Consider the following 24,319-nt stretch of genomic DNA (forward strand, 5'->3'; position numbering starts at 1 on the left):
AGATGACATAGTTGATTTAATTTGTCCCTACCCTAAATGGTTCCAGAGGCCCATTCTGGCATCAAAGAATCACCACATTCTTCGACATACAAAAGTATCTCACCACAAAATTCAAAGTTCCCCTGGTTAATCACGTATCTGATCAAACACGCTGGGTTATCCCTTTGTGAGGCTGGCGCCAGGGAAAGGACAAGATAGATATATCCCAGTTTATTTTTGCAAGTTTGTGAAAGCGATAAAGTCTATGTGTAACATTAAACGATTTTTGTGAACCAGTTTCCTCTATATTCTTCTTGGTAAGTGGCTTTGAGCAAGACTACCTGGTTACATAAATCATGACAGTGAGTGGTAGCAAAAAGCCAGGACATCAATAAACACAGATGGATGAAATAGCTGCTAATAGAAATGTGCTTCAAAAAGAGTTACCCACATTCCTGCTTGGAGTTTTATGATTGTTCACGTTTCTCCACAAACAGATTTTGAAGACTCTGCAATATTTCAGATGTTGGTATCTGGATAGCTGCAAACAGTTGTCTGCCCTTTACCAGTGGTCATTGTTGACTGCATCTGATTAAACGTAAAATAAAACTGTTCTGTTGAATAAATAGCTTGATGTATGGCAATCTATGTTTTATGCTGACCAAAAGCCCATTGTTGCGTATTTAGTAAGCAAATAATAAATGCAAGTGCAAATCAGTTGCAGGGACTAAAGTAATACTGTTTTGTAAGATAGTATTATATCTTATAAGCATGTTAAAAAATTCAATTAAAAGCAAACTGTGAAACTATAAAGTACCTAGCTAGAATACAAGACTCAGTTTTATGGATGCTATAAATGTTTAAGAGTTTCCTTCTTTTTTTCAACCAGTTTTAATTTCTGAGTCTCACTTGACTCTCAGTTTTTAAACAAACTGTAACCTGCTTCAAGAGGACTATTAGTTTTATTGAAACCATTCTATAGACTGAATATAGAATTATGGAAACATAGAATCATAGAATGGTTAGGGTTGGAAGGGACCTTAAAGATTATGTAGTCCAACCCCTCCTGCCATGGGCAGGAACACCTTCCACTAGACCAGGTTCCTCGATGCCTCATCCAGCCTGGATGAGGTTATACCTGTAGCAGTTTATTTTAAATTGGAAAATATGTTTTAAACTGGTAAAGAGTTCTTTGGCCTGTATGGAAAAAAGTCTGTCCAACAGAATATACAGATTTGCTTGTCACAGTTTGTCATGGTATAACCCCAGCTGGCAACTAAGCAAAACAAACTCATTGGTTGAGACAGCAACAGTTTAATAATTAAAAAGAAATAATAATAGTTAAAAAAACTATAAGGAAAAGAGGAAAAAAAAAACCAAAACCAAAGAGAGAGGAAAATAAAACCCAAGAAAAAAATGATGCAAATGAAAACAATTGCTCATTTCCCACCAACTGATGTCCAGCCAGTCCGTGAGCAGTGGCCCCTGCCAACCTCCTCCCCAGCTTTATACACTAAGCATGACACCATATGGATTGCAATATCCCTTTGGTCAGTTGGGGTCAGCTGTCCCGGCTGTGTCCTCTCCCAATTTCTCGTGCACCCCCAGCCTACTCACTGGTGGGGTGGTGTGAGGAGCAGAAAAGACCTTGACTCTGTGTAAGCACTGCTCAGCAACAATGAAAACATCCCTGTGTTATCAACATTGTTTTTAGCACAAACTCAAAACAAAGCCCCATGCAAACTATTATGAAGAAAATTAACTGTATCCCAGCGAAAATCAATACATTCTTTACCCCTTATTCCATACTATTTATGTCATGTTCAGGTCCCACCCTATTGCAATATATCCTCATTAGCCACCCCTCCCGCCATAAAATGTTTGTGAAATGTCCATAAATATCCATAAACTGTTCATTGAGTTCATTTGGTCTATGACTATGGGCTTCATTTGTTACGGTAATCACTCAGGACAGCAGAGGTGATGTGTTGTGTGGAGTTACTGAGCACCAAAACTGGCTCAGGTTGGGTCAGTGCTACAGTTGCACTGCTTCTTGTGAGGTTCGTCCTTCATTGTTTCAGATGCTGTAGCACTTCCTATAACATGCAACTCAAATAATGGGTTACAACAAATTAAAGGTATATCCCTTACATTCTCCACCCCTGGTCACTTTGGACTAGGCCGTAAGGTTTAACATTGCAATGAACTCCTCCTCTTGCCTCTAGCTTGGCTAGCAGCCAAGTTCCTGCTAGAATACCTTTAATATAATGGTAGCCATAGCAGTGGTGATGTACAGCATCATGCGACACTGTCATCACACAACTGAAATCATGGATTATGTTCACCCAGGACTAAATTACCTTGAGGTACACATTGGACTACTCCATTCTTCCACATTACCCACCAAGTGCACCTAGGTCCTTTAGCAAAAACAATCCCATGAATAGGTTTGCCCTAAGGAAATAATAATTTGATAGTCAGATTTTATTGACCATCTAAAAGAGTGGAGTACATGCCCTTTCTTATGGTGGTGATTTCCCAAGCAATTTGCCTGTATTTAGGGCCAACTCAAGTTAAATCTTCTGTGATATTCTAAAAAATTGAGAGAGCAGGACCCAAAAGGGTTCCAGGTCAGTTTTGCTATGTAAAACAGGTAGGTGATATAAATTACCTAGGTATTTGTGTTGAACACAATAGGACCACATCTGAATATATTTCTAAATGCTTCAGTGTGCAGGAGTAGACAAAAGGAGTTGTTGTTGCTATTGAATTCCAGACCCTGCCACCCACTTAATCTGGGCACAGATGTTTGCTGCGTATGCCTCAGTTTCTTCATCTATTAAAAAAGAAGGGATAGCACTCATTTTAAATGGGCGTGCTGGTCGTGACTAAAATCTATGTGTTTTGAACTTCTCTGGCTTGACTGAGGGCCAAGTCAACATCCTGAGCCAAAACTTCTTGCTTAGTATACTTAAGCTGCATAGTTCACCCTAATGTATGCTACTCACTTCTGGCTAGTGTGACGAACAGAGTTTGTATGCCTTAAACAACTTGTTTGACAACTCTGGCTGGAGGAGGGTATGTGTACTATAGAGGCCTGCAAGTCTGGCAAGAGATAAGGGCCTTGGGAACAGAACAATACCGCTGCTGTGTCTTAATTGTTGTGATTTACAACTCTGGCTGAAGGAAGAGATAAGTCCCAGATGGTATCTTTTCCTTGGGACTAGCCTACATGTGCAACAACTTTGCAAGGCATCAACCACGCTGTGCAGAAGTGGGGTCATACAGCGGGCACTACAACTAGGGGATCACGACCACCAGACACCCCTTGGGGGACCACCGACTCATTTTGAGAACAATCTAAGACTACAAAGCTCAGGTGTCCCAATTAGCATGGGAAGCGAGCAGAGGGGGGGAGACAAGAGGGATGTTACCACCCTCTCCTATCTTGCATGCAAATGACCTAAAGTATTTAGACCTTCTCACTTGGGATGCTGGTGCGCGATCCTGCCCGCCACCTGAGGACCGATCCTGCAAGTGATTTACTGGAGGAGCAACTCTGCAAGCAACTTACCAACTCTACAGACAACTTACATCGCTGGATCCAAGGGTGGTGGTCTCTCTTTTCCTCTCTCTCATAGTCTCTGTCCTCCTTCTCCTTTCCTTTTCCCTTTTCTCTCTTTTCTCAATGCCTTTAGAAACCCAAGACACTTACAACCATGCAACTTTCCCTGTATTAATAAATTGTTCTTAATTTCATACCAGTTCTTTGGTGTCGTTTCACCTTAATTTACTCCAAGGGATTTATGAACTAGTTGCGACCAGGTCGTAACAGCTAGCACTGCAGCTGTGGGGTGAATTGAATGATAGGTTATTTATTTCCTTCAGAAAGTGAAGAATACAAGCAGGGTGGCACCAGATGAAGGTCCCGAAATGTTTGTGCCTTGCATGATGTTACAGCTCAGGAGGACATACGAATAAAGTCTGCTGTCCTGCCTCCAGCAGCCATGCAAGACAGGGATGTACAAATCTCTCCATTAGTGAAATTAAATCCATAGTGTTGTAGCAAAGGACAGGTTTATAAGCTCAGTCATGAGTGTTCCTACAGAAGTTAATTATACACAAACAGATTCTACACAATACAGGGATTTTTTTGTTATTGCTGAGCAGTGCTTACACAGAGTCAAGGTCTTTTCTGCTCCTCACACCACCCCACCAGCGAGTAGGCTGGGGGTGCACAAGGAGTTGGGAGGGGACACAGCCGGGACAGCTGACCCGAACTGACCAAAGGGATATTGCAATCCATATGACGTCATGCTCAGCAATAAAACTGGGGGAAGAAGAAGGAAGAGGGGACATTCGGAATGATGCTATTTGTCTTCCTAAAGTAATTGTCACGTGTGATGGAGCCCTGCTTTCCTGGAGATGGCTGAACACCTGCCTGCCCATGGGAAGGAGTGAATTAATTCCTTGTTTTGCTTTGCTTGTGTGCATGGCTTTTGCTTTACTTATTAAACTGTCTTTATCTCAACCCATGAGTTTTCTCACTTTTGCTCTTCCAATTCTATCCCCCATGCCACGGGGCAGGGGGGCGGCAGTGAGCAAGTGGCTGTGGGGTGCTTAGTTTCCAGGCGGGGTGAAACCACGACACTCTCACTGCATCCTTAGCCCTGAAAACCTCGTGCACAAATCCAAGTGTGACAGCTGAGTGTGCCACTAACAGAGACCAGCAGGACCGCTTATATCCTCTGTACATGAATTTGAGGCTTCCTTTACTCTGATTTGAGCCCCCGGAGACAAACTGCATCTCTCACTGTGGTGTGACTTCAGCTGTCAGTGAGACAGCTGCTTTTTCTCTTGTCAGACTGGCTTCCTTGCAGATGAGCGAATAACCTGACAGCTAATTATACCGTGTGAATTCTTGCATTTTCATTAGCCGTAGATGAGTTTCAACGCTTCTTCACACTGGACCCATATGATCCAGTGCATAGGTTGTTGCTCCAGACCTACTACAGTTTCTTTTCTTTTTTTTCATAGGCCAATTGGAAAAATAGGAACATCTAGACCCTGATCTTCTGCAGTTTTACCTGGACATAAGTTTATTGATAGCAATGGAATTTTACTCTGAGTGAATTTGACTCAATGTGTGTTCTAATTTGTATTCCAGAACTGGCACAGCATTTGATTTCATACCAACATATGTAGCAAACTTTCCACTTCTCTCTAATGCCATTCAGCCCACAACAATAAAATAGTGTTGCTGGTTTAGTCTGACGTTAAAAAGTTCATAGCATGCTAAACCGGTTGTAGAATAGCAGAATTTTCTGGCTGGTTACTGAATCCAGAGAATGAACAGATTTGAGGTGGGAAGCTGAGAGGTGAGTTGTTTAAGATTATGAAGATTAGGAAGGCTGGTGGTAAATCTGGAGATGGATCCAGAAAGAAGATAGAGTAGACTGTGTGATGCTACACAACTCATTTAAACATGCCTGTAAGGCTTTCAAGTATTTCCCCTCCAACATTCTCCATGGAAGAGGAATTCTTAAGTTCTACTCATTCTTTCTCTCTAGAAAAAGCAATGGGTGAGTAAAGTTATGTTCATGCATCAAGCTAAAGATCTCCATCCATTCCGCCTCCAGGTATAGACATGTCAGGCAGATTACGTCATCGTTCTGTGGGCTTCTTTGCTCCACCTTTGTAAATGATCTTGGAATACCTGTGAGAAATGCTGGACTGACAAGTTTAGAGATTAAAGTCTTAAAGCTTGCAAATCTGTAAATACTTCATATGTAACTAAGCTTCTTGTTATGTTGTGAGATTAGCTGATGTTTTACATAAAACTTTGAAGGCTCTTAAAGTTCTCTTTGGCCCCACCTGAACAAATCTATAAGGCATATGAATTAATTCAGCAGAAACTGATCCTGTATTTAAACACTGTACAAAATAGCGACGTTTACCAGATCAGTGCAGTCAGTACTTGATACTTTTAAGGTCTCCTTATTCTCAGGAAGCCAAAGTTGATCCTTAATGCACGTGGACTTTGCAGATGAACATTTTAAGTCTGGGTAAGGACTGACCTTAGAGCATGAATGACACTCCCAGTGTCTTGGAAATGCCTTAGCTTTTCTTTAGTGAAACGACCATACTGGCATTGAAATGCAGTTTGGGTTTATCTGTTCTCTTGAATACGCACAGTTTGAATATACCAGTAGGGTGTCAATTGATGCTGAGAAAATATTTTTTCAGCAAAACGAAGTGGCTTTTTTGCATAGATGTTCCAGTGTATCAGTTCTTGGACAGCGTCAGCCTAGCTGTATTTGTTTGTAGCCTCAACATAAAAGGTTTTATGTTTCATTACTACTTGCCTGAGTCATTTTGTGGCCTTATTGGATGAGAGTCCAGTCTCATCCCTATCACTCAAAAGCAGTATATCCAGGGACAGAAATCAAACCAGCTAGATTGCCTTATAGAAGGAAATAGAACTGGTTTTTTCCTCCCTTTGCAATCTTGCACATGAAGTGTAACAGTTGCTGAGATGAAGTGTGTCTTGCGAGAGGCTGAGGTCTTGTCCTGAGGAAATTACATACAGAATGAAAAGGAAGCTTACTTCACAAAGAAGAATAAGAATGCTAGTAATTACATCTCAGATAGAATAAAGAATATATTTACCTTTCAAAAGCTCTGACAAGCTGCAATTGGGGAAAAAAAAGCTTCAACTTTTGTTTCAGGATAGCAAGTCTCATGACAGAAATGAAGTGAGTGTTCGTTTCATAAGTAATTTATTTGTGCATCTTTGGCATTGCAGCACTAATAGGCTTGCTGCCAGGTATTCCAGGCTACAGGCTGTCATGTCTGACTCCTTAGTCTTTTCAAGCAACTAAAGAAATGGCCTTCTGCAGGCTGTTAGTGTCAGACACAAGCTCACTCACATAGATAAAGCTCAATTAGCTCCCGGAGAAAGCATCTTTTAAAAATGCAATGGGCTGCACCATGAAAGATAGGTAGACAAGTGTTACACAAGACCTAAACATTAACATGGACAAGCAAGCATACCACAGTAACTGTGATAGGTTCTTTCTTTATACTATGCTTTTTAATTATTTAGTGCTATTGTGATCTAAGGATCATTTATTAATCTGTTGAAAAATTCTTTTTTTTTGGCCAGAGTTGACTGTTCTGATAGCTGCCGTCTCTTTATCTTATAAGCAACTACCCTCTGGTTTAAGATATTAGCACATAAATTTGCAAGTATATCCTGGATCAAACCTAGGTCTGGAGCCCATTAGGGAAAGCATATGCAGGAGTTTGCCATGTGACTCCGTGGCTTTTGAGATATTTAAAAAACGTTCATTGAAAGCATAATTATCAGTGGTCATTTAAGAATCTGTGTTTACAGTTTATTCATGAAGACTCAGGAATAACTAAGACAACACGATCTTAATCGTAACAGAGGCAGTGGAAGTAAGTTGGAAAGTAAAGAGAAATACAGCAATAAGAAAATTAGTCTGGAAATGCTTGTGAACAAATAGGGGAACAGCTTCCATGAAGGTGACTGGACATCTTGTTCCCATTGATGTTTAAGACTTTTCAAGGAGGTGACTTCCAGCAGAGTTTAGAACCGAAATGACTCTGTAGTCTACAGTGTTGCTGTAATTAAAAAATCAGAAGTCTGCTTTCTTAAATGTAGTTTATTTTTGCATACTTCACCAATTTTCTTACCCTCAAAAGAAGCTCAGAAAGAGCAACCCTCCAAAGCCAGAAAATGATAGGCCCTACAAAGCTCTGGGATTGTGTCAGTGAGTATCAAACTTGGCTGGTCGGAGACAGCTGATCCATACTTTTGACTCTGGAAGTTATTCCAAGCCCTATTATTTTTTTCCCACTGGCCTCCTTCAGACTTTGTGTCCTATTTCATATTTGATGTCATCTATTCTTTTGTGGCTATGATGTACTGACTTGTTAGTGCTTGTGTAGGGAAGCAGACGACTTGTTATTATGAAATTGTGTGAAAACAGGCCTGTCTTTAATATATTGATGAAGATAACAAAAAATAACTAGTGACAAATTATTTACTTTTTTCCTCTTCAAATTACCTACCAGCATAATTTGTCAGGGCTTTGATACTTAGGGAATTAAATAAAGCTTAATTTTTCAAAGAGAACAGTCACTCCTGCAAGACTAAATCAGGAATTGTGTAAGCTTCTGTCTCACTTTATTCATGTGATTTAGTTCCCTAAGCAAATATTGCTTATTTGGGGTCACCTTTGGAATTCTTCCCACAAAGACTGTATAATTTGTCGCTCTTAAATTGAACTTTTTAGGCCATTGTTTCCCTGAAAATGTGTTAAGTGACAACACAGTTTCTACTTTCTATTAACTCTCATAATGTCTGTCTTAGCTGAAGTTCAGATTCTCAAAAACTGTCATCTCAAATATCAGTTCTTTCATTCTGTTTTCTTTCATAAAGCAAATTTTTTGAATACCTCTCTATCTCTGTTTTTCAGACTGATCTTTTGTGCTCATTTTCTTTTCCAGATATTATTTATTGTGCATACCTCTGAATAACAATGCAGAATGACCTCTGTTTTTCTGCTTTTCATCGTTTGACAGAGTGGTGCTGGATTCCTCAGACTGAAAAGTAGCAGAAAAAATTTTTTGGCCCTTTGTACTCTGCAGATTTTGGAAGATGTTGTTCTTTAATTTGTTGGCTTCCTACAGGTGAACCCATGAGGGTATTATGTCACTACCAAAGTCCATTTGTAGTGCAAAAAGGAGTTACCCACTAATGAATTCATAAAGCTCAGACAGAGGTTTTTTCCATACCACTCTTCATGAAACATTTTCATTCAGTCTGGGCTGAAATTGTTTCGTTCTGCTTTTTATGAGATGAAAAAGTTTGTAACTTATTCACCATATATTCAGATAAATTGAAATACACCTTAAATGTGAATTTTCATTTCTGTTCTAGAATTATGCCTGCACGTTTGCTGAAATTGTATGTGTTGTTTTACTTGAATATTTTTAAAATCTAAAAAATTTTGAAATATGATGATGCTTTCTTTGATCTCACATATTTCCCTTTGAAAACTTTGCAGCCTTGGGTGAAACCTAGGACTTTGCCACCTATTTCAGTCAATGTAGGTCTCAAATAGGTTTATTTGTCTGACATCTGAAATAGAGATGGCACAGGATCAGAGCACATTTTTTAGAGAGAGAAAAACAATATTGGCATTAGAGAATGACAGAAGAAAGGTCTGTACTAAAGCCTGTGACAACCTGAGATGTTTATAAATAAAAACAACCGAAATAAATTGTAGGATCAGATTATAGTTTGTGTAGTTAATGGAACTGGAGTTTTCCTGTGAGGAAATGATGTTATTAGCTCAGGGCTTTAACGTTTGAGTCTGATAATGCAAATGAAAATACATCTTTCTAGACTTTTAAAGCAGGAAAGCACACAGGGGGTCAAAACTTGCTTCTAATATTTGATTTACCATGTAATGTTTGATCATAAGGTAAGAGAGCTTTTTAAAACTGTAATATTCATCAGCTTTGAGATATAACATGTTTCATATGGGTGGCACAATACTTGTACCTGTGTAAGGATGGTCTTTTTACCATTTATTTAGACGTGTTTAATGATCTGTATACACTTATATTTATACACACACACGCGCACACACACACACATGTTCTTTTTACCTTGTTCCTTTGCAATAAAAAGTCAATCACGCCTGTCAAAACACACCTGTTTGTTATTTTAATAAAGGAGAAATAAATTTCCTTAAAGAGCAAATCTGAATTAGAATCCAAACGAATACAGTTTAGAAAAAATTGTTCTGATTATAGAGTTTTTGCAAGTTAGTATAAAGCACTAATAAGGACTAGAAAGTACGTCTCTATCTCTTTTTCATGTGTTCCAGTTTTCCGAATAGTTTAAGCTCTCTATTTTTCTAACTCTGTTGAAATAAAATGTTTATGCAATAATGATTATAAAAGACTGTATCTACAAGCCATTAATGACTCTGCAGCATACACTCAGAACAGTGCCAACCAGGACAATTCAGTTCTCTCTTTTGGAAAAAAAATGCAGAGAGGATGCTCTCTATTGCAATGTTCCTCTACTTTAAGGTTTGAAATATGTTTCTGGGAAGTCCGTCCTGGCTGGAAATATATCTAGTGTATGAATATAGCAAAGTATTCTTGAATATCAGCTAGAATGGACTTTTTGTGAGTAGCTAGCATAACAATATACTCTACTGTTGATGCAAAAGTGTTGAATGTAATGTTCTTAACCAGAATATTTTTATGATGGACTTCAGTCTCGTTTGAATATTAATTGAATATTAATACCAGAGTTATAAGTCCCTTAACTGAAAATATAGACTTATTTTAGAAATGTTGATTCAACTAAACAACAGCAATGCAAATGTTATGATTTTAATAAAAGAAGCAAAGGAGATTTCATTCTGTTGTCTGGGAGCCCTGAGCACATACAAGATGATTTATGGCCAAGCAGACTGCCAAACTAAATACCTTTTCTAGAAAAGGTACCTTTTTCAATACAACAGTTGCCCCTGTAAATGATTTTGCATTCTGCCACTGTACCTACCGGGAAAATATAAGCCTTTTCTGATAGAGTAACATTGCAATCCAAGATTAAAATCTAGGAAACTTGTCACCAAAAATAATGATAATATAATGGAAAATGCAGCTATCAAATGATAATGCCTTGCAAGTAATTTTTGTAATGGTCAATTCCCTGTAATTTTCTGTTTTTTCCCCTCCCAAGTGAACAGGGTGGTATGGAGGTCATTTTAATATTTTGGATAAGTATAGCACGGAACTAGGTATTTGAAACTAAAGCAAAAGTAAGCAATTTAGCACAAATGTGACCAGGCTTTGACCTCACATTCCTTTGCCCCTATGAGGCATGGGCCACTGTGACAATTTTTAATTCAACATATGAGAACAAAATGCTTGCATTAAATTGTGAGTATGCTCCTGCTCATTGTATCAAACATTTAAAACTACAAGAGTACAGTAGGAACACACAGATGCTTACTTCCATCTACCAAGGGTATTCATGTCAGGGCGTTACTGAGCCAGAAATGGTGGGGATTTCTTTCCATTAATTTGGCCAGTTATTTTTAACCAATATAAGCTTTAGTCTTCAAAAATCTTGCAGTGAGGGAATCTGTTGCATGCCAGCTGCAGGGACATCCCCTTTTCCTTGTTTTGAATATACTACCAGCAAAACTTGAGTTACAGTTACCTGTTTAGTAGAGACTCTCAATGCCCCTAAAAGGAGTTACATAGTACATCGATCAAAGTGTTTTGTTCAAGTAGGGGCTCCAAGAACATTCAGGTATTTCTTAAGTTATACATTCTTTAGATCATCCACAGCATTTTAGCCCGGGTTAAAAGGAACAGCTGGGAGTCACTTCCTTTGTGAAAAATTAATCTAAAAGCTTAGCCTCAAGCCCTGTTTTCAGTAGGGGGTTCTCTTCTTTTTTTCTTTATTTTTTTTTTCTTGTTTGTTTTTTCCCTTGGTAATTTTTTTCTGAATTTAGAATTAAACCAGTTTTTCTTTTGTAATGGACATTTTCATTCAAGTAGATACTGTATTTCAGTAATTTTTCTCCCATTCTTCTTTTCTGCTTTAAAATACAGTAGAAAGATTACAGTTTTCTTGCCTGTTTCCTTTTCTTATTTTCACATTTTCCACCTCTGTCTGTTTTTCCACTTGGTAATAGAAAAAGCAATATATAAGTTTTGTCAGCTCTGACTTCTCAAAACTTCTGTAGACAAAGATAATTATAACCATACCTAGTATTGTTTTTCTGCTGATGTTTTTCACCTAATTTTGCATGACGGTCCACTACATTAGCTTGGATAGACCTAGAACTATTTTGGAGGAGAGTAAAATCTGGCCACTGCTGTAAAAGGCGATAAAAAAGGTTTCTATAAATACATTAGCCACAAAAGGAGAGCCAAAGAGAATCTCCATCCCTTACTGGATGCGTGAGGTAGCATGGTGACAAAAGATGAGGAAAAGGCTGAGGTGCTTAATGCCTTCTTTGCCTCAGTCTTTAGTAGTAAGACAAGTTGTTCTCTGGATACCCAGCTTCGTGAGCTGGAAGACAGAGATGGGAAGCAGAGTGAAGCCCCCATAATCCACGGGGAAATGGTTAGAGACCTGCTATGTCACTTAGACGTGCATAAGTCTATGGGACCGGAAGGGATCGACCAAGGGTACTGAGAGAGCTGGCAGAAGTGCTCACCAAGACACTTTCCATCATTTATCATCAGTCCTGGCTAGCTGGGGCAGTCCTGTGGGATGGGAAATTAGCGAATGTGACGCCCATCTACAAGAAGGGCCGGAAGGAGGATCCAGGGAACTACAGGACTGTCAGCCTGACCTCGGTGCCAAGGAAAATTATGGAGCAGATCATCTTGAGTGCTATCCTGGGGCACGTTCAGGACAACCAGGTGATCAGGCCCAGTCAACATGCGTTTGTGAAAGGCAAGTCCTGCTTGACTAACCTGATCTCCTTCTACGACAAGATGATCCACTTACTGGAGGAGTGAAAAGCTGTGGATGTTGTGTACCTGGACTTTAGTAAAGCCTTTGACACAGTTTTCCACAGCATTCTCCTGGAGAAACTGGCTGCTCATGGCTCGGATGGGCGTACACTTTGGTGGGTAAAAAATTGACTGGATGGTCAGGCCCGAAGAGTAGTGGTGAATGGAGTTAGATTCGGTTGGTGGCCGGTCACAAGCGGTGTTCCCCAGGGCTCAGTGTTGGGGCAAATTCTCTTTAACATCTTTATCAATGATCTGGACAAGGGGTCCGAGTGCACCTTCAGCAAGTTTACAGATGAAACCAAGTTGGGTGGGAGTGTTGATCTGCTGAAGGGTAGGAAGGCTCTGCAAAGGGATCTCAACAGGTTGGATTGATGGGCTGAGGCCCACTGTATGAGATTCAACAAGGCCAACTGTCGGGTCCTGCACTTGGGGCACAACAACCCCATGCACCGTTACAGGCTTGGGGAAGAGTGACTGGAAAGCTGCCTGGTGGGAAAGGACCTGGGGGTGTTGATTGATGACCGGCTGAATATGAGCCGGTAGTGTGCCTAGGTGGCCACAGGTAGCCAACAGCATCCTGGCTTGTATCAGAAATAGTGTAGCCAGCAGGACAAGGGAAGTGATTGTTCCCCTGTACTTGGCACTGGTGAGGCTGCACCTTGAATATTGTGTTCAGTTTTGGGCCCCTCACTACAAGAAGGACATTGAGGTGCTGGAGAGAGTCCAAAGAAGGGCAGTGAAGCTGGTGAAAAATCTAGAAAACAAGCCTGATGAGGAGCAGCTGAGGGAGCTGTGGTTGTTTAGCCTAGAGAAAAGGAGGCTGAGGGGAGACCTTATTGCTGTATACAAGTACCTGATAGGAGGTTGTAGTGAGGAGGGTGTTAGTCTCTTCTCCCAGGTAACAAGAGATAGAACGAGAGGAAACGGCCTCAAGTTGCACCAGGGGAGGTTTAGATTGGATATTAAGAAAAATTTCTTCACTGAAAGGGTTGTCAAGCAGTGGAACAGGCTGCCCAGGGAAGTGGTGGAGTCACCATCCCTGGAGATATTTAAAAGACGAGTAGATGTAGTGCTTAGGGATATTGTTTAGGGATATTGTTTAGTGGCTGACTAGGTAGTGTTAGGTTAATGGTTGAACTCGATGATCTTAAAGGTCCTTTCCAACCAAGATAATTCTGTGATTCTGTGAAAATATATTATTAGTTCCTTACAAAACATAACCACCTACTGCCTTTGACCCAGCTTACTTAGAAGGATAATGGGTTTGTTCTTTTGTTCTTTTTTGTAATAACTTTCCTAGTAGTAAGAGTTTTAAAGTAGAGAGAAAAGTAAATGCTTTACTCCTTCTCAGACACATTTCCAGGGAAAGAGCGATGTTCACTTTGAGGTTTGATTTTCATGATCCAGTGTGTCCAACTTGGCAGCAAGCTACTAGCTAACAAATCATTTGTTCACTGGTGTGATTTGTTTGTATTTCTTTGTTTCCTCCCCAGCATTATCCTGCCCATGTTGGATGAAATCACACTTAAAAAATATCTGGTTGGTTTTAACTAGTCATCTGCCCTTGCCATGGTGGGTTTAAGAGAACTTTCTCCAGCAGAATGATCTAGCCAAATAGCAAGAATCACAGAATCACAGAATCACAGAATGGTTAAGGGTTGGAAGGGACCTCTGGAGATCATCTAGTCCAACCCCCTGCCAAAGCAGGAGAAATCCACATTACAGTTGGGCCGAGCCCTTCCACAGCCATGACAGTGCTAATAAATTATTATCAGTGTGAGAAAATTAATGTTCTTTGTAGGACCCAGGAAGTATGAAGACACTATCAACAGTTCTTCCTACCTACCAATGCCAACAAAGCGCTCCTAGGTTAAGGCGTTTGACTAGCTTATTTTTTAATACATTGAGGCAGCTGGAACTCATGGCAGTTTCTACCTGAAACTTCAGCACAGCATTTAAACTGCAGTCTTAACATGATGCATAGGTTGCCATGCCTAGGTATGCACATAGTAGAATTCCGTTTGTGCTGTCACAGACAGATTTTCGTTGTGCATTATGAGATCCAGAATAACGTAGATGCAATAGACATAGAATAATAAGACATACAATTTAAAGAATAAAGAAAGAAAGACCAAAATGTTTTTCTTTTTTAGAAGAACTAGGAATTGCAGAGAGAAAAGGTGAGGAAGTTGTACTTCTTCACTCTCTGTATTTTATTATGTTCACATACTATTTCTGGTGTTGTGTGTTTTGCAGAGTACCCCAAGATATCTTGCAGCTTCAAGACTGTGACACCAGTGTATAAGCCTCATGCCTTTTGGTGGTATGATTCATAATATATTCATGTGCTCTGTTTAGACCAGCATGTTCAGGAACTGATACTCTCAGTTACTCAGAGGTAACAGTTGACTTTCAATGTCTTCAATTCCAATTGTGCTATGCTGTAGTAAATAGAGGGGAAATCCAAACTGAGACAAAAATATTTGGTCTAGTGATGGTTCAATGCTGGATTTATATATGAATTTATGTATGAATGACCTTTCACAAAAATCTGAAAGGTCAGGCACCAGGTTTGGGGCTGATATTCTTGCAGTAATCTGCCAGATAAATAAAGCTGACACATATATAGGGTATTAGGGGTAAGTCCATAGGTATGTTGTCATCCAAAGATTTTGGAGCAGGCTATAGCATGAACATTCTGGTGCCCTTACAGTATCAATAAAGGTTCACTGATAGTTCACTGAGAGTTATTTTACAGAAAATTAGATTGTTTCTCTAACGTAGTACGGGAAATCAGTAGCAATAGGACTTTTTATGAAATTTTGGCTTTATTGAATCCATTATCATATTCTTTATTGCTGTCAACAAGGCTAGAATAACACTGCATGTTGTTGGACTGTCTGTCTTCTTTGCTAACTGTTAAAACCTTACTGCAGTAATTGTCATTAAAAACTTAGTTCCTCAGGGGTAGATCTTAGGGATTTATTAGTACGTTTACAAATAGACAATATGTATTGTAACATGGTAACTCAAAATTTTTTGACAATGTTTGAGAAAATCAGACACTGCTGCAAGTACATTGATTTTTTTGAAGGTTAGGTTTTTCATTATTAATGTTTTCTTGATTGTATCTCAGCCATATACAAGTAAACATGCTGCTTTCAAAATAGAGTACTGTACATTTGCAGAGGTACCTCTTGTCTCTTAACTGCTCTGTGCTCTAAATATGTTGTAAATTATATATCTCCAGCATGTTTATAAATATATTACTCCTTGTAAGACATTGATAGGTAGTCCTTGTAAAAGATGGAAACACCTTGGTCTTTGGCTCCTCTTATGTCACCTTGTAGTATGGAAACATGCTGAGAAATACAAGGCAATAAAGCTTGTTATTTACAAGTCTGTGTCAAGCCTCACCTCTGATAAATACTTTTATAAAGTTTGTGGATAAAATTTATTTATTCTATTATTAAAGCAGTGTTCTCTTCCTGACAGATAAATCAGATTATTTTTTTTTTCTGTCCATCTTTGGTATGTTTACTCAATTTGCAGCATCACCTAAAAAGGAATGCTTTCCACCTTAGTGCAAATGAGCAAGTCAGACTTATAACAAATACCATATTGGAAGGTATAATCAGGAAAATGGTAGTATTCAATTAATGATAGCTTTAAATAGTTAAACTGATATAAAATTATTCATTACATTTAATTATGTAGTAAATGCGAAATCAGTGGAGCAAGCCTGTTTCCTGACACTCTCTTGGTTCAAGGTCGGTCAGAATTTTGCCTTTTTACTGTAAAATGCTATTGAAAGCAAACAACTGGACTGTCTTAAACAAATTCAGTAAAGATTAGAGTTGTTGATATAAAATTAGATTTCATCAATTCATGTGCGTTTTATTCAGTAAAGGATATCCCCAATCTGCATATTCAATTAGAGAGCAAACAGAACCTTCAATGATACACTTTTCCTTAAAATTTTAGAATTGACCTAACTGGAATTGTACCTATCTTTTTATGTTCAGCATCCATTGCATAAAATATTTAAGCTTGAGCTGACAAGGCATGGTGTGGGCAATCTTTGATCTAGCTCCATGGCGATTGTGTGGTCACAGTAAAACTTGATTGCAGCTGTTTTAGCATCACAGTGCATCCCACATAGGTTTTTTTTGCTTGGAAAAATGGTGTGAAGCTGATTTGGAGGGGATGTATACCTCAGTAAACATAAAGAGTGAAATAAATATATGTAACTTACTAAGGAAACAAGAGAAAGAGAGGGGCACATCCAGAATAGACTTCTTCAGACTAATGGGGAACCACAAGACTTGCAGCTTGAAGTTTTTATGGCCTTTCACTATGCCTTTCTGTTCTGCATAAAAGCAAGGGGAAAAACTAATTTGTAATGAGACCTATGGTGAATATCTTCTGCTGGTGTAGTTTAGCAGGGGGTGATTGACCTCAAGACTGGAGGACAAGGCCAGAACAGAATCTGAACTCAGTTCCTTAAAACTTCATGTACAGACTTTTAAAATATTAATTTTTCTGAAGAAGTTTTTAGTATTTTCCCTGATGAGTTCTTCATTAGTTGATGAGTTCACTGGCTATTATATTGTGGCTCTTGTCTTATCAGAAAAGAATATCAGTGTTTTAGGAATCTGGATGTCAGTCTCCAGGTACAAGAGCCTTGTCTTCAGTCAATTATACTTTGTGGCTCTCACCTTTTATAAGATCAACATTTTAGCCTTGAGAAGTAATATTTCTTGTATTTCTTGTATTGTTGACCTACAAAAGCAAAAGACTAGTTTGAGTGCTAGTATGAGTTCTTCATTGCAAGACACTGCTTTATGCTGGAGATACTTAAAATTTTCATTTTGCTATTTTAACATAAGTTCTATTTTTGACAGCAGAAGGTTGAGAGCTCTTTTAATTAAAGTCAGCTGATTGTAGCTCTTCAAATTACTTTAACTTGCTAGCAAGAAAGAAATGTATTTACTGTAAATTATGAAGTGGTGGAAACGCTCTACCCTTAAGATGAGACATGACTGACATGTATTTTGAATTTCTTCTCCTTGTCCATTAAAAACTCATGGAGATATCACATATTGCCATGGTTCCATATTTGTTTTCCTCCAAAAGCAAAGCACAGTAGAGGTAAAGTTTACCTGTAGCTTTGCATTTGTTTTCCAGTTGGGATTTCAAAAGATCATGGGAGATTTACGTGTGGGAACATAACTTAAAATGCCTTGAAAATCCCAATCTGTATGAAAAAGTTATATAGCTACATTTTCACCTTCTGCACCTGTAGTTAAAGCTCAGCTTTTGCAGAGGACTCAAGACTAAATTTTTTCAAGTTTTCATTAAAAATATATTCAGTGCCTTTCTTACCTAACTGGGAGCTGAAGTCTTGCAACAATTTGTCCTGTAATATATTTCTGACTCTAACTGCTAGGCTCAGCGTATGTGTATATTTCCCAAAGGAATTCATTCACTCCCAACCACGAGTAAATTTGTATTTATGTTAAAATAAAACTTCAGACTATTTTTTCCCCCTGTCACTTTAATGTCATTCTGTTCCATGGCATGTTTGAAGCCTTTGTATTTCTAACCCTTTGTAAATAAAATTGGATCAGTAGTAAACAGCAGCTTAATGGTATTTGTTCTTGTTGCTCAGAAGCAGGTCGAGTCAGATTGCTTTTTGCCTGACCTCTCTGGATTGCAGGAATAACATCCCCAGCTTCATAATCCTTATCAGACCAATACCATAAATATCTTTGATTTATATCCACTTTATTGGCTGGTAAAGGAAAGTAACATGTCCAAATAACTAATTTTTCTTTTTTAGTCTATAGATGGAAGATAAATATTTAAAATGCCAAAAAATATAAACTTCTAGGAAAAGATACAGTGAAAGGAGTTACTCAAGGGTACAATTCATACTGTTATTTATTTTTTTCTTTGAGAAAATATGACACAGAAATAGATAATAAGTTGAATAGCAGGAGAAGAAAATATGAGACCCAGTTCTTTGACCAGGTGACCCTCCTAGTGGATGAAGGAAAGGCTGTGGAGGTGGTCTACTTAGACTTCAGTAAAGCCTTTGACACAGTCTCCCACAGCATTCTCCTGGAGAAGCTGGCAGCTCGTGCCTTGGACAAGAGTACTGTTCACTGGGTAAAAAATTGGCTGAACAGCAGAGCCCAGAGAGTAGTAGTGAATGGTGTTAAATCCAGTTGGTGGCCGGTGACCAGTGGTGTCCCCCAGGGCTCAGTCTTGGGACAATACTGTTTAATATCTTTATTGATGATCTGGACGAGGGGATTGAGTGCACCCTCAGTAAGTTTGCAGACGACACCAAATTGGGCAGGAGTGCTGATCTGCTGGAGGGTAGGAAGGCTCTGCAGAGGGATCCGGACAGGTTGGATCAATGGGCCAAAGCTAACTATATGAAGTTCAACAAGGCCAAGTGCTGGGTCCTGCACTTTGGTCATAACAACACCATGCAGCGCTACAAGCTTGGGGCAGAGTGGCTGGAAAGCTGCCTGGCAGAAAAAGACCTGGGGGTGCTGGTGGACAGCCGGCTGAATAAGAGCCAGCCAGTGTGCCCAGGTGGACAAGAAGGCCAACGGCATCCTGGCTTGTATCAGAAATAGTGCGGCCAGCAGGGCGAGGGAAGTGATTTTTCCCCTGTACTCAGCACTGGTGAGGCCACACCTCAAATACTGTGTTCAGTTCTGGGCCCCTCACTACAAGAAGGACATTTTGCTACTGGAACATGTCCAAAGAAGGGCAACGAAGCTGGTGAAGGGTTTGGAGAACAAGTCTGATGAGGAGCGGCTGAAGGAACTGGGGTTGTTTAGTTTGCAGAAGAGGAGGCTGAGGGGAGACCTATCGCCCTCTACAACTACCCGATAGGAGGTTGTGGTGAGGTGGGGGTCGGTCTCTTCTCCCGGGTAACCAGCGATAGGACGAGAGGAAATGGCCTCAAGTTATGCCAGGGGAGGTTCAGGCTGGATCTTAGGAAGAATTTCTTCAATGAAAGAGTCATTAGGCATTGGAACAGGCTGCCCAGAGAGGTGGTGGAGTCACCATCCCTGGAGGTGTTCAAGAAAAGTCTAGCTGTGGCGCTTCAGGACATGGTTTAGTGGGCATTGTGGCATTGGGCAGATGGTTGGACTTGATCTTTTAGGTCTTTTTCAACCTTAACAATTCTATGATTTTATGAAATATTTGCCTATATATGTTAAAGCTTTCTTTGAAGAAACTAACGTGGCTGCTGTCAAGGTGGCACACTAAACTGAGTAGGTGCACACCATTTGTGCAGCACAGTAATTCTTATGTCCTAGAGAATTTCCTGATATGAAAAACACACACATTTCAAAACGCATTTTGATTTCTATGTAGAATTAATGATTTCTTTAATTTACTGTGCTGCACAAATGCCACATGTTTGGTCTTGGAGATGTCACATTATTTTGGATCGGTAATTCCAAAAAAGTGTCATTTTGGCAGATGCATTATTTTGGTATGTGTAGTTAATACAAAGTCAAAGGAAACAAAACTTAGTCAAAAAGAACTATTTTTCCATTAACGAAATGAAAAAGTCTCATTTTTAAATTGAAATGAAAATTTTCAATGAAATTAGTATTTTCCTATTGAAAAGAACAACCGTACTCTGTATGAAAACTGTTGTTTGCTTCACTGTACTTTTTCATTAGCTAATTCTCTTATTTTTGTGTGTGGAAGGGTGATTGTCATCACCTAGGATGTTTAGGGAACATGAGGAGCATCCTAGTTTCTTTGCATGTCATAGGTAGAGTGATTTGGCTTGTGTCACAGTTCACCAGAAAGCTTACTTATATATTAAAAAACCCCTACTAGGTCCTGAACTTGTTTATCTCCTGTTCAGTATTGCCTCTTGACATATTGTTTTATTATGCCATTAAACATGGCACTTTGGTTCCTGACTCAGCCTGTTTTTTTTATTTGCAAATCTGGCCCAAAAATGGTTCTATGAGCTTCCACAAGAGATCTACCAAGGCAAAACTCAGGCTTGGCTGAGAAAGAATACTCTGTTTACGAATATGAGAATTAAAAAACCCCAGATCTGTTGTTTTAAACGACTAAATGTGCTGGTGCTGCCATTTAAGAATAAATGTATTGTGGAAGTGAACTTGCTAAAGTATTAAATGTGTAGGTATAGAGCAGCCTTGGACATCTGCCTCTGAACCCATCTGTATGTAGTGCAGGTTTCTGCAGGTAGCTGAGATGCAGTAAACCTCATGCAACTGAAACTAACTGTTGGTTTCACTTTATTTCTCTATTTCTGTATTGATCACATACCAGCAACATAATCAGTGATTAGAGATGCAAATATAAGCAAAACAAAACAATGAAGACCTTTTTTTTTTTTTTTTAATTGAAGCAATTGCTTGTGAGATCCTTGTTGGATCTCCTTTGTGTTCTTACGTGCTGTACTTCTGCTCATACTGACTTTGTCTTGCTTTCTAAGTATGCCAATCCATTCCTCAAAAGAGGGACTAATTATGCTATATATCCTAAAGAAAAACTTTTTTTTTGTGTATGCATATAGCTGTAAATATGCAGTTGTATAATTGAAGAGACTTGCAGTTTCTTATTTATTTATGTATTTTCCCTCTAACTGTGGGACAGAAAGATCCTTTGTCTACCTTTTCCTATTTTTAGCTGCATTTATGATCAACATAGTATAGGATGTAGTGTGGCCTGATTAACTCATCTTGCCCAAGCATTATGTAGGAAAGGGAATATATCACTAATTATTCCCACCTAATGAATGTTGACATGAATTTTGTGCAAAATAATGAGTGTTTAGATAATAACTGGAAAAACACCAGTCTCTAATACAACCATGCGAAGTTTAGCATATCTTTTGAATGATGTGATCAGGTTACAGAGAGACAGTAATGCCCCTGGAGACTCAAGAAAGATAAAAAGGACATGTAGTGTCTTGATGCAACAAAAATGGAGGGGAAAGAAACTGAATGAGCTCGCTGACTATATACTGAAGTTTTCTAAGGAGCGACAGGGAACATTGTGACCCTGAGAACAAATTTTCTCCTCGTTTCCTTCCAAACATAAAACTGCTGCTTGTACCACTTGAAGGAAGGAATCCATTTTTGGTGCCCTGCCTCCTTTTCTTCTAGTCCCTTGTCTTCTCCTGCACTTCCTAAACATACAATGAAATATTTGCAATATGATTCAACCTGCCATGATTTGTTTCCTGGAATAGGAATTGTAGTTGCTCAGCATTGGTAATTTGTGACCAAAGAATGGCCTGGCATGGTGGGTGAGAAGGCCTGACTGCAGAAGGGGTTGAACTGGCGAGACACAGGAATGCCAGGACAGAAAGACTTTCTGTAAGGGAGTGAAGTTTCCCTTGGTGATGAGACAGGAAATGCTGCAGTGTTGTCTTGAAGCAAACAATTGGTTGTGGGACATAAGTGCTCAGGGGCCACCTTTGGGCAGCAGAGCTGGGCTGGGGCATGGACCCAGTGCCGGACTGAGGCGCCCCATGTTGACGCCTGTGGTATTGGTGCCAGTGCAAGTGTACATAAGGGATCGGCCTGTGTCGCACCTTTAGTCTGTGTCGCAGACTCCCTGTAGAACTGCTTATGGCAGTAGGACACCGTCCAACGCATTTTGCATTAAATCTTTTATATTGAAGCACAAATGTGTGCTTAATTCCGCAACACTGGCATTGAAGTTCAGATGCATGCAGAAAGTAAACATGGGATTTAAGGTAGCTACAAGCATGCATGAGAAGATATATTAAAACACAGAGAAGATGTTAAGAGACAGTCTAAATATTGATCATGCAAGTTTAGCCCATAAAGAGTTGCCACATTGGTTAGGTTGTTTTGTTTGCTTTTTCCCACTTACTGGTGACAGACCGTGGTGGTTATTAGACCTTGCAGGCAACTGGCAGAGATTTAAAAGCTGAGTATCTGCATGTAGCTATGCTTTTGGAAGCTGTAGTTTCTTGTTAGTAGTCAAAGGTACTTCATTCTTCTGAGAGGTAGTTGTGAAAGGAAGGATTGACAAACTGGATTAATACACTTTCAGCTAATAACTTGCCAAGACCAAGAAGTTGTCAGGAGAGATTAGTGTAGGTTTAGGGACTGTGTTTTGTGTCTTTCTGAAATAACAAATAATTCATTTTTTTGACAGCTGTATTACAGATTTTGGAGCAGCTGGATAAAAAAAAAAAAATAATGAAGTGATTTTCTTATGAGGCTGGGCCCAAGCAAGTTTTCTTTGCTAGTTCTTGACTACACAAATTGGCTTCACATGGCAACATGATACGTAAATTTTAGTGACAACTTATGGTTCTTTGTTTTTTAGTACTCAATATTGTCTTCTGTTGACGGTTTTCTTACCATCTTTGCCTTCTGCATGAGGTGACATGGGAAGATAATCATCATTTTCGAGGCAATTAAAAGGTTTGTGTTTAAGTTGTTCTGACTATTAAAAGGATCTGTTTTGCAGAGAAATAAATTAGCATTCTTATAGTGTGAAGAAATAGGGAAATAGGTTATTCATGGTGCCAGCTCACCTTAAAGAAGCTGTATGTCTGGGAAGAGCAGAAAGATGTATTCCCAAGATTTTGTAAGCCTAGAAATATCTTGGTCTGTCCACAGAAATTCAAACTATTAATGACTATTAATATTAAGTGCTAAGTCTTACATTTAGTGGCAAGGAATGCATTACAAAAACTCAGGATGTAATCAAGAAAATAGAGGTTTAGGTGAAAAGCAGATGTATTCATGGTTTGTAACAGCCTAATTAATAGTGGTGATTGCAATTGCACTTTAGTGGCATCTGTCATTTCAACATTTTGTTGTTTTTTCTAGGGTAGTTATGTATTATTATCTCCATTTTGCATTTGAGGAAACTGATCTTCAGAGAAATTGCCTTGTGAAATTGCCTGTTTGTATGCATGAGACCTTCTGCACAACTGTAGAGCATCTGACTTGTCATGCAGTAGAAAAAGCATAACCATGGTGGGTGTTGATAAAGAAAGGATGGTGCCACATCCCTCGCTCAAGTACCTTTTGTTGAGTAATCACAGCTTGACAATGGTCTCATCAGACTAAGAAGCCAAATGTCCCAAATTGTGGGAACTTCACCTTCACTAGCTGTAGCTCCATCAGCATAACCCATAAAGAAGGTCATATAAAGAAAAGAAATGCAAATCTCCTTTAAAGGGGGAGCTTAATTTCAGAAAGTGTTCCATAATATCATTATGCTTTATTTTTGAAGCTTTTAATTTGGATGTAAGTTATTGATTAATAAAAAAGCTTAGAAGACAACTTGTGACAGAAAAGAAAAGAAGAAATGATGGATAGCTGAAAGGCATAAGAAGAGGGGAAGAAGTAATAGAGACAATTGGTATAAATCCTATTTCTGTTCTGGAGAATAAGCAATACAATATAGAGAGTCTTTCACTTCATTATTGATTCAAATACAAAGTTAATTCATTGCCCCTGTCTAGTGTCTACTGGGCAAAGTCCCACTTTCAGAAAGACAAGCCCTCAAATTGCATCAGCTCTTTTCTTAATTAGATGTCTTAGCTGTAATGATACCAAAAATTGTCAGTAGGCATACAGTTTAGTAAGTGCCCTCCAGATCTTCTATAATTTGTTTTTTTTTTTTGTGGATCAGTGGAAGGAAAACCTGACCTAATGCTGTTTTGAACAGTGACCTGCCATCTGTA

Source organism: Nyctibius grandis, chromosome Z (assembly GCF_013368605.1).
Source record: "Nyctibius grandis isolate bNycGra1 chromosome Z, bNycGra1.pri, whole genome shotgun sequence".
Taxonomy (NCBI): domain Eukaryota; kingdom Metazoa; phylum Chordata; class Aves; order Nyctibiiformes; family Nyctibiidae; genus Nyctibius; species Nyctibius grandis.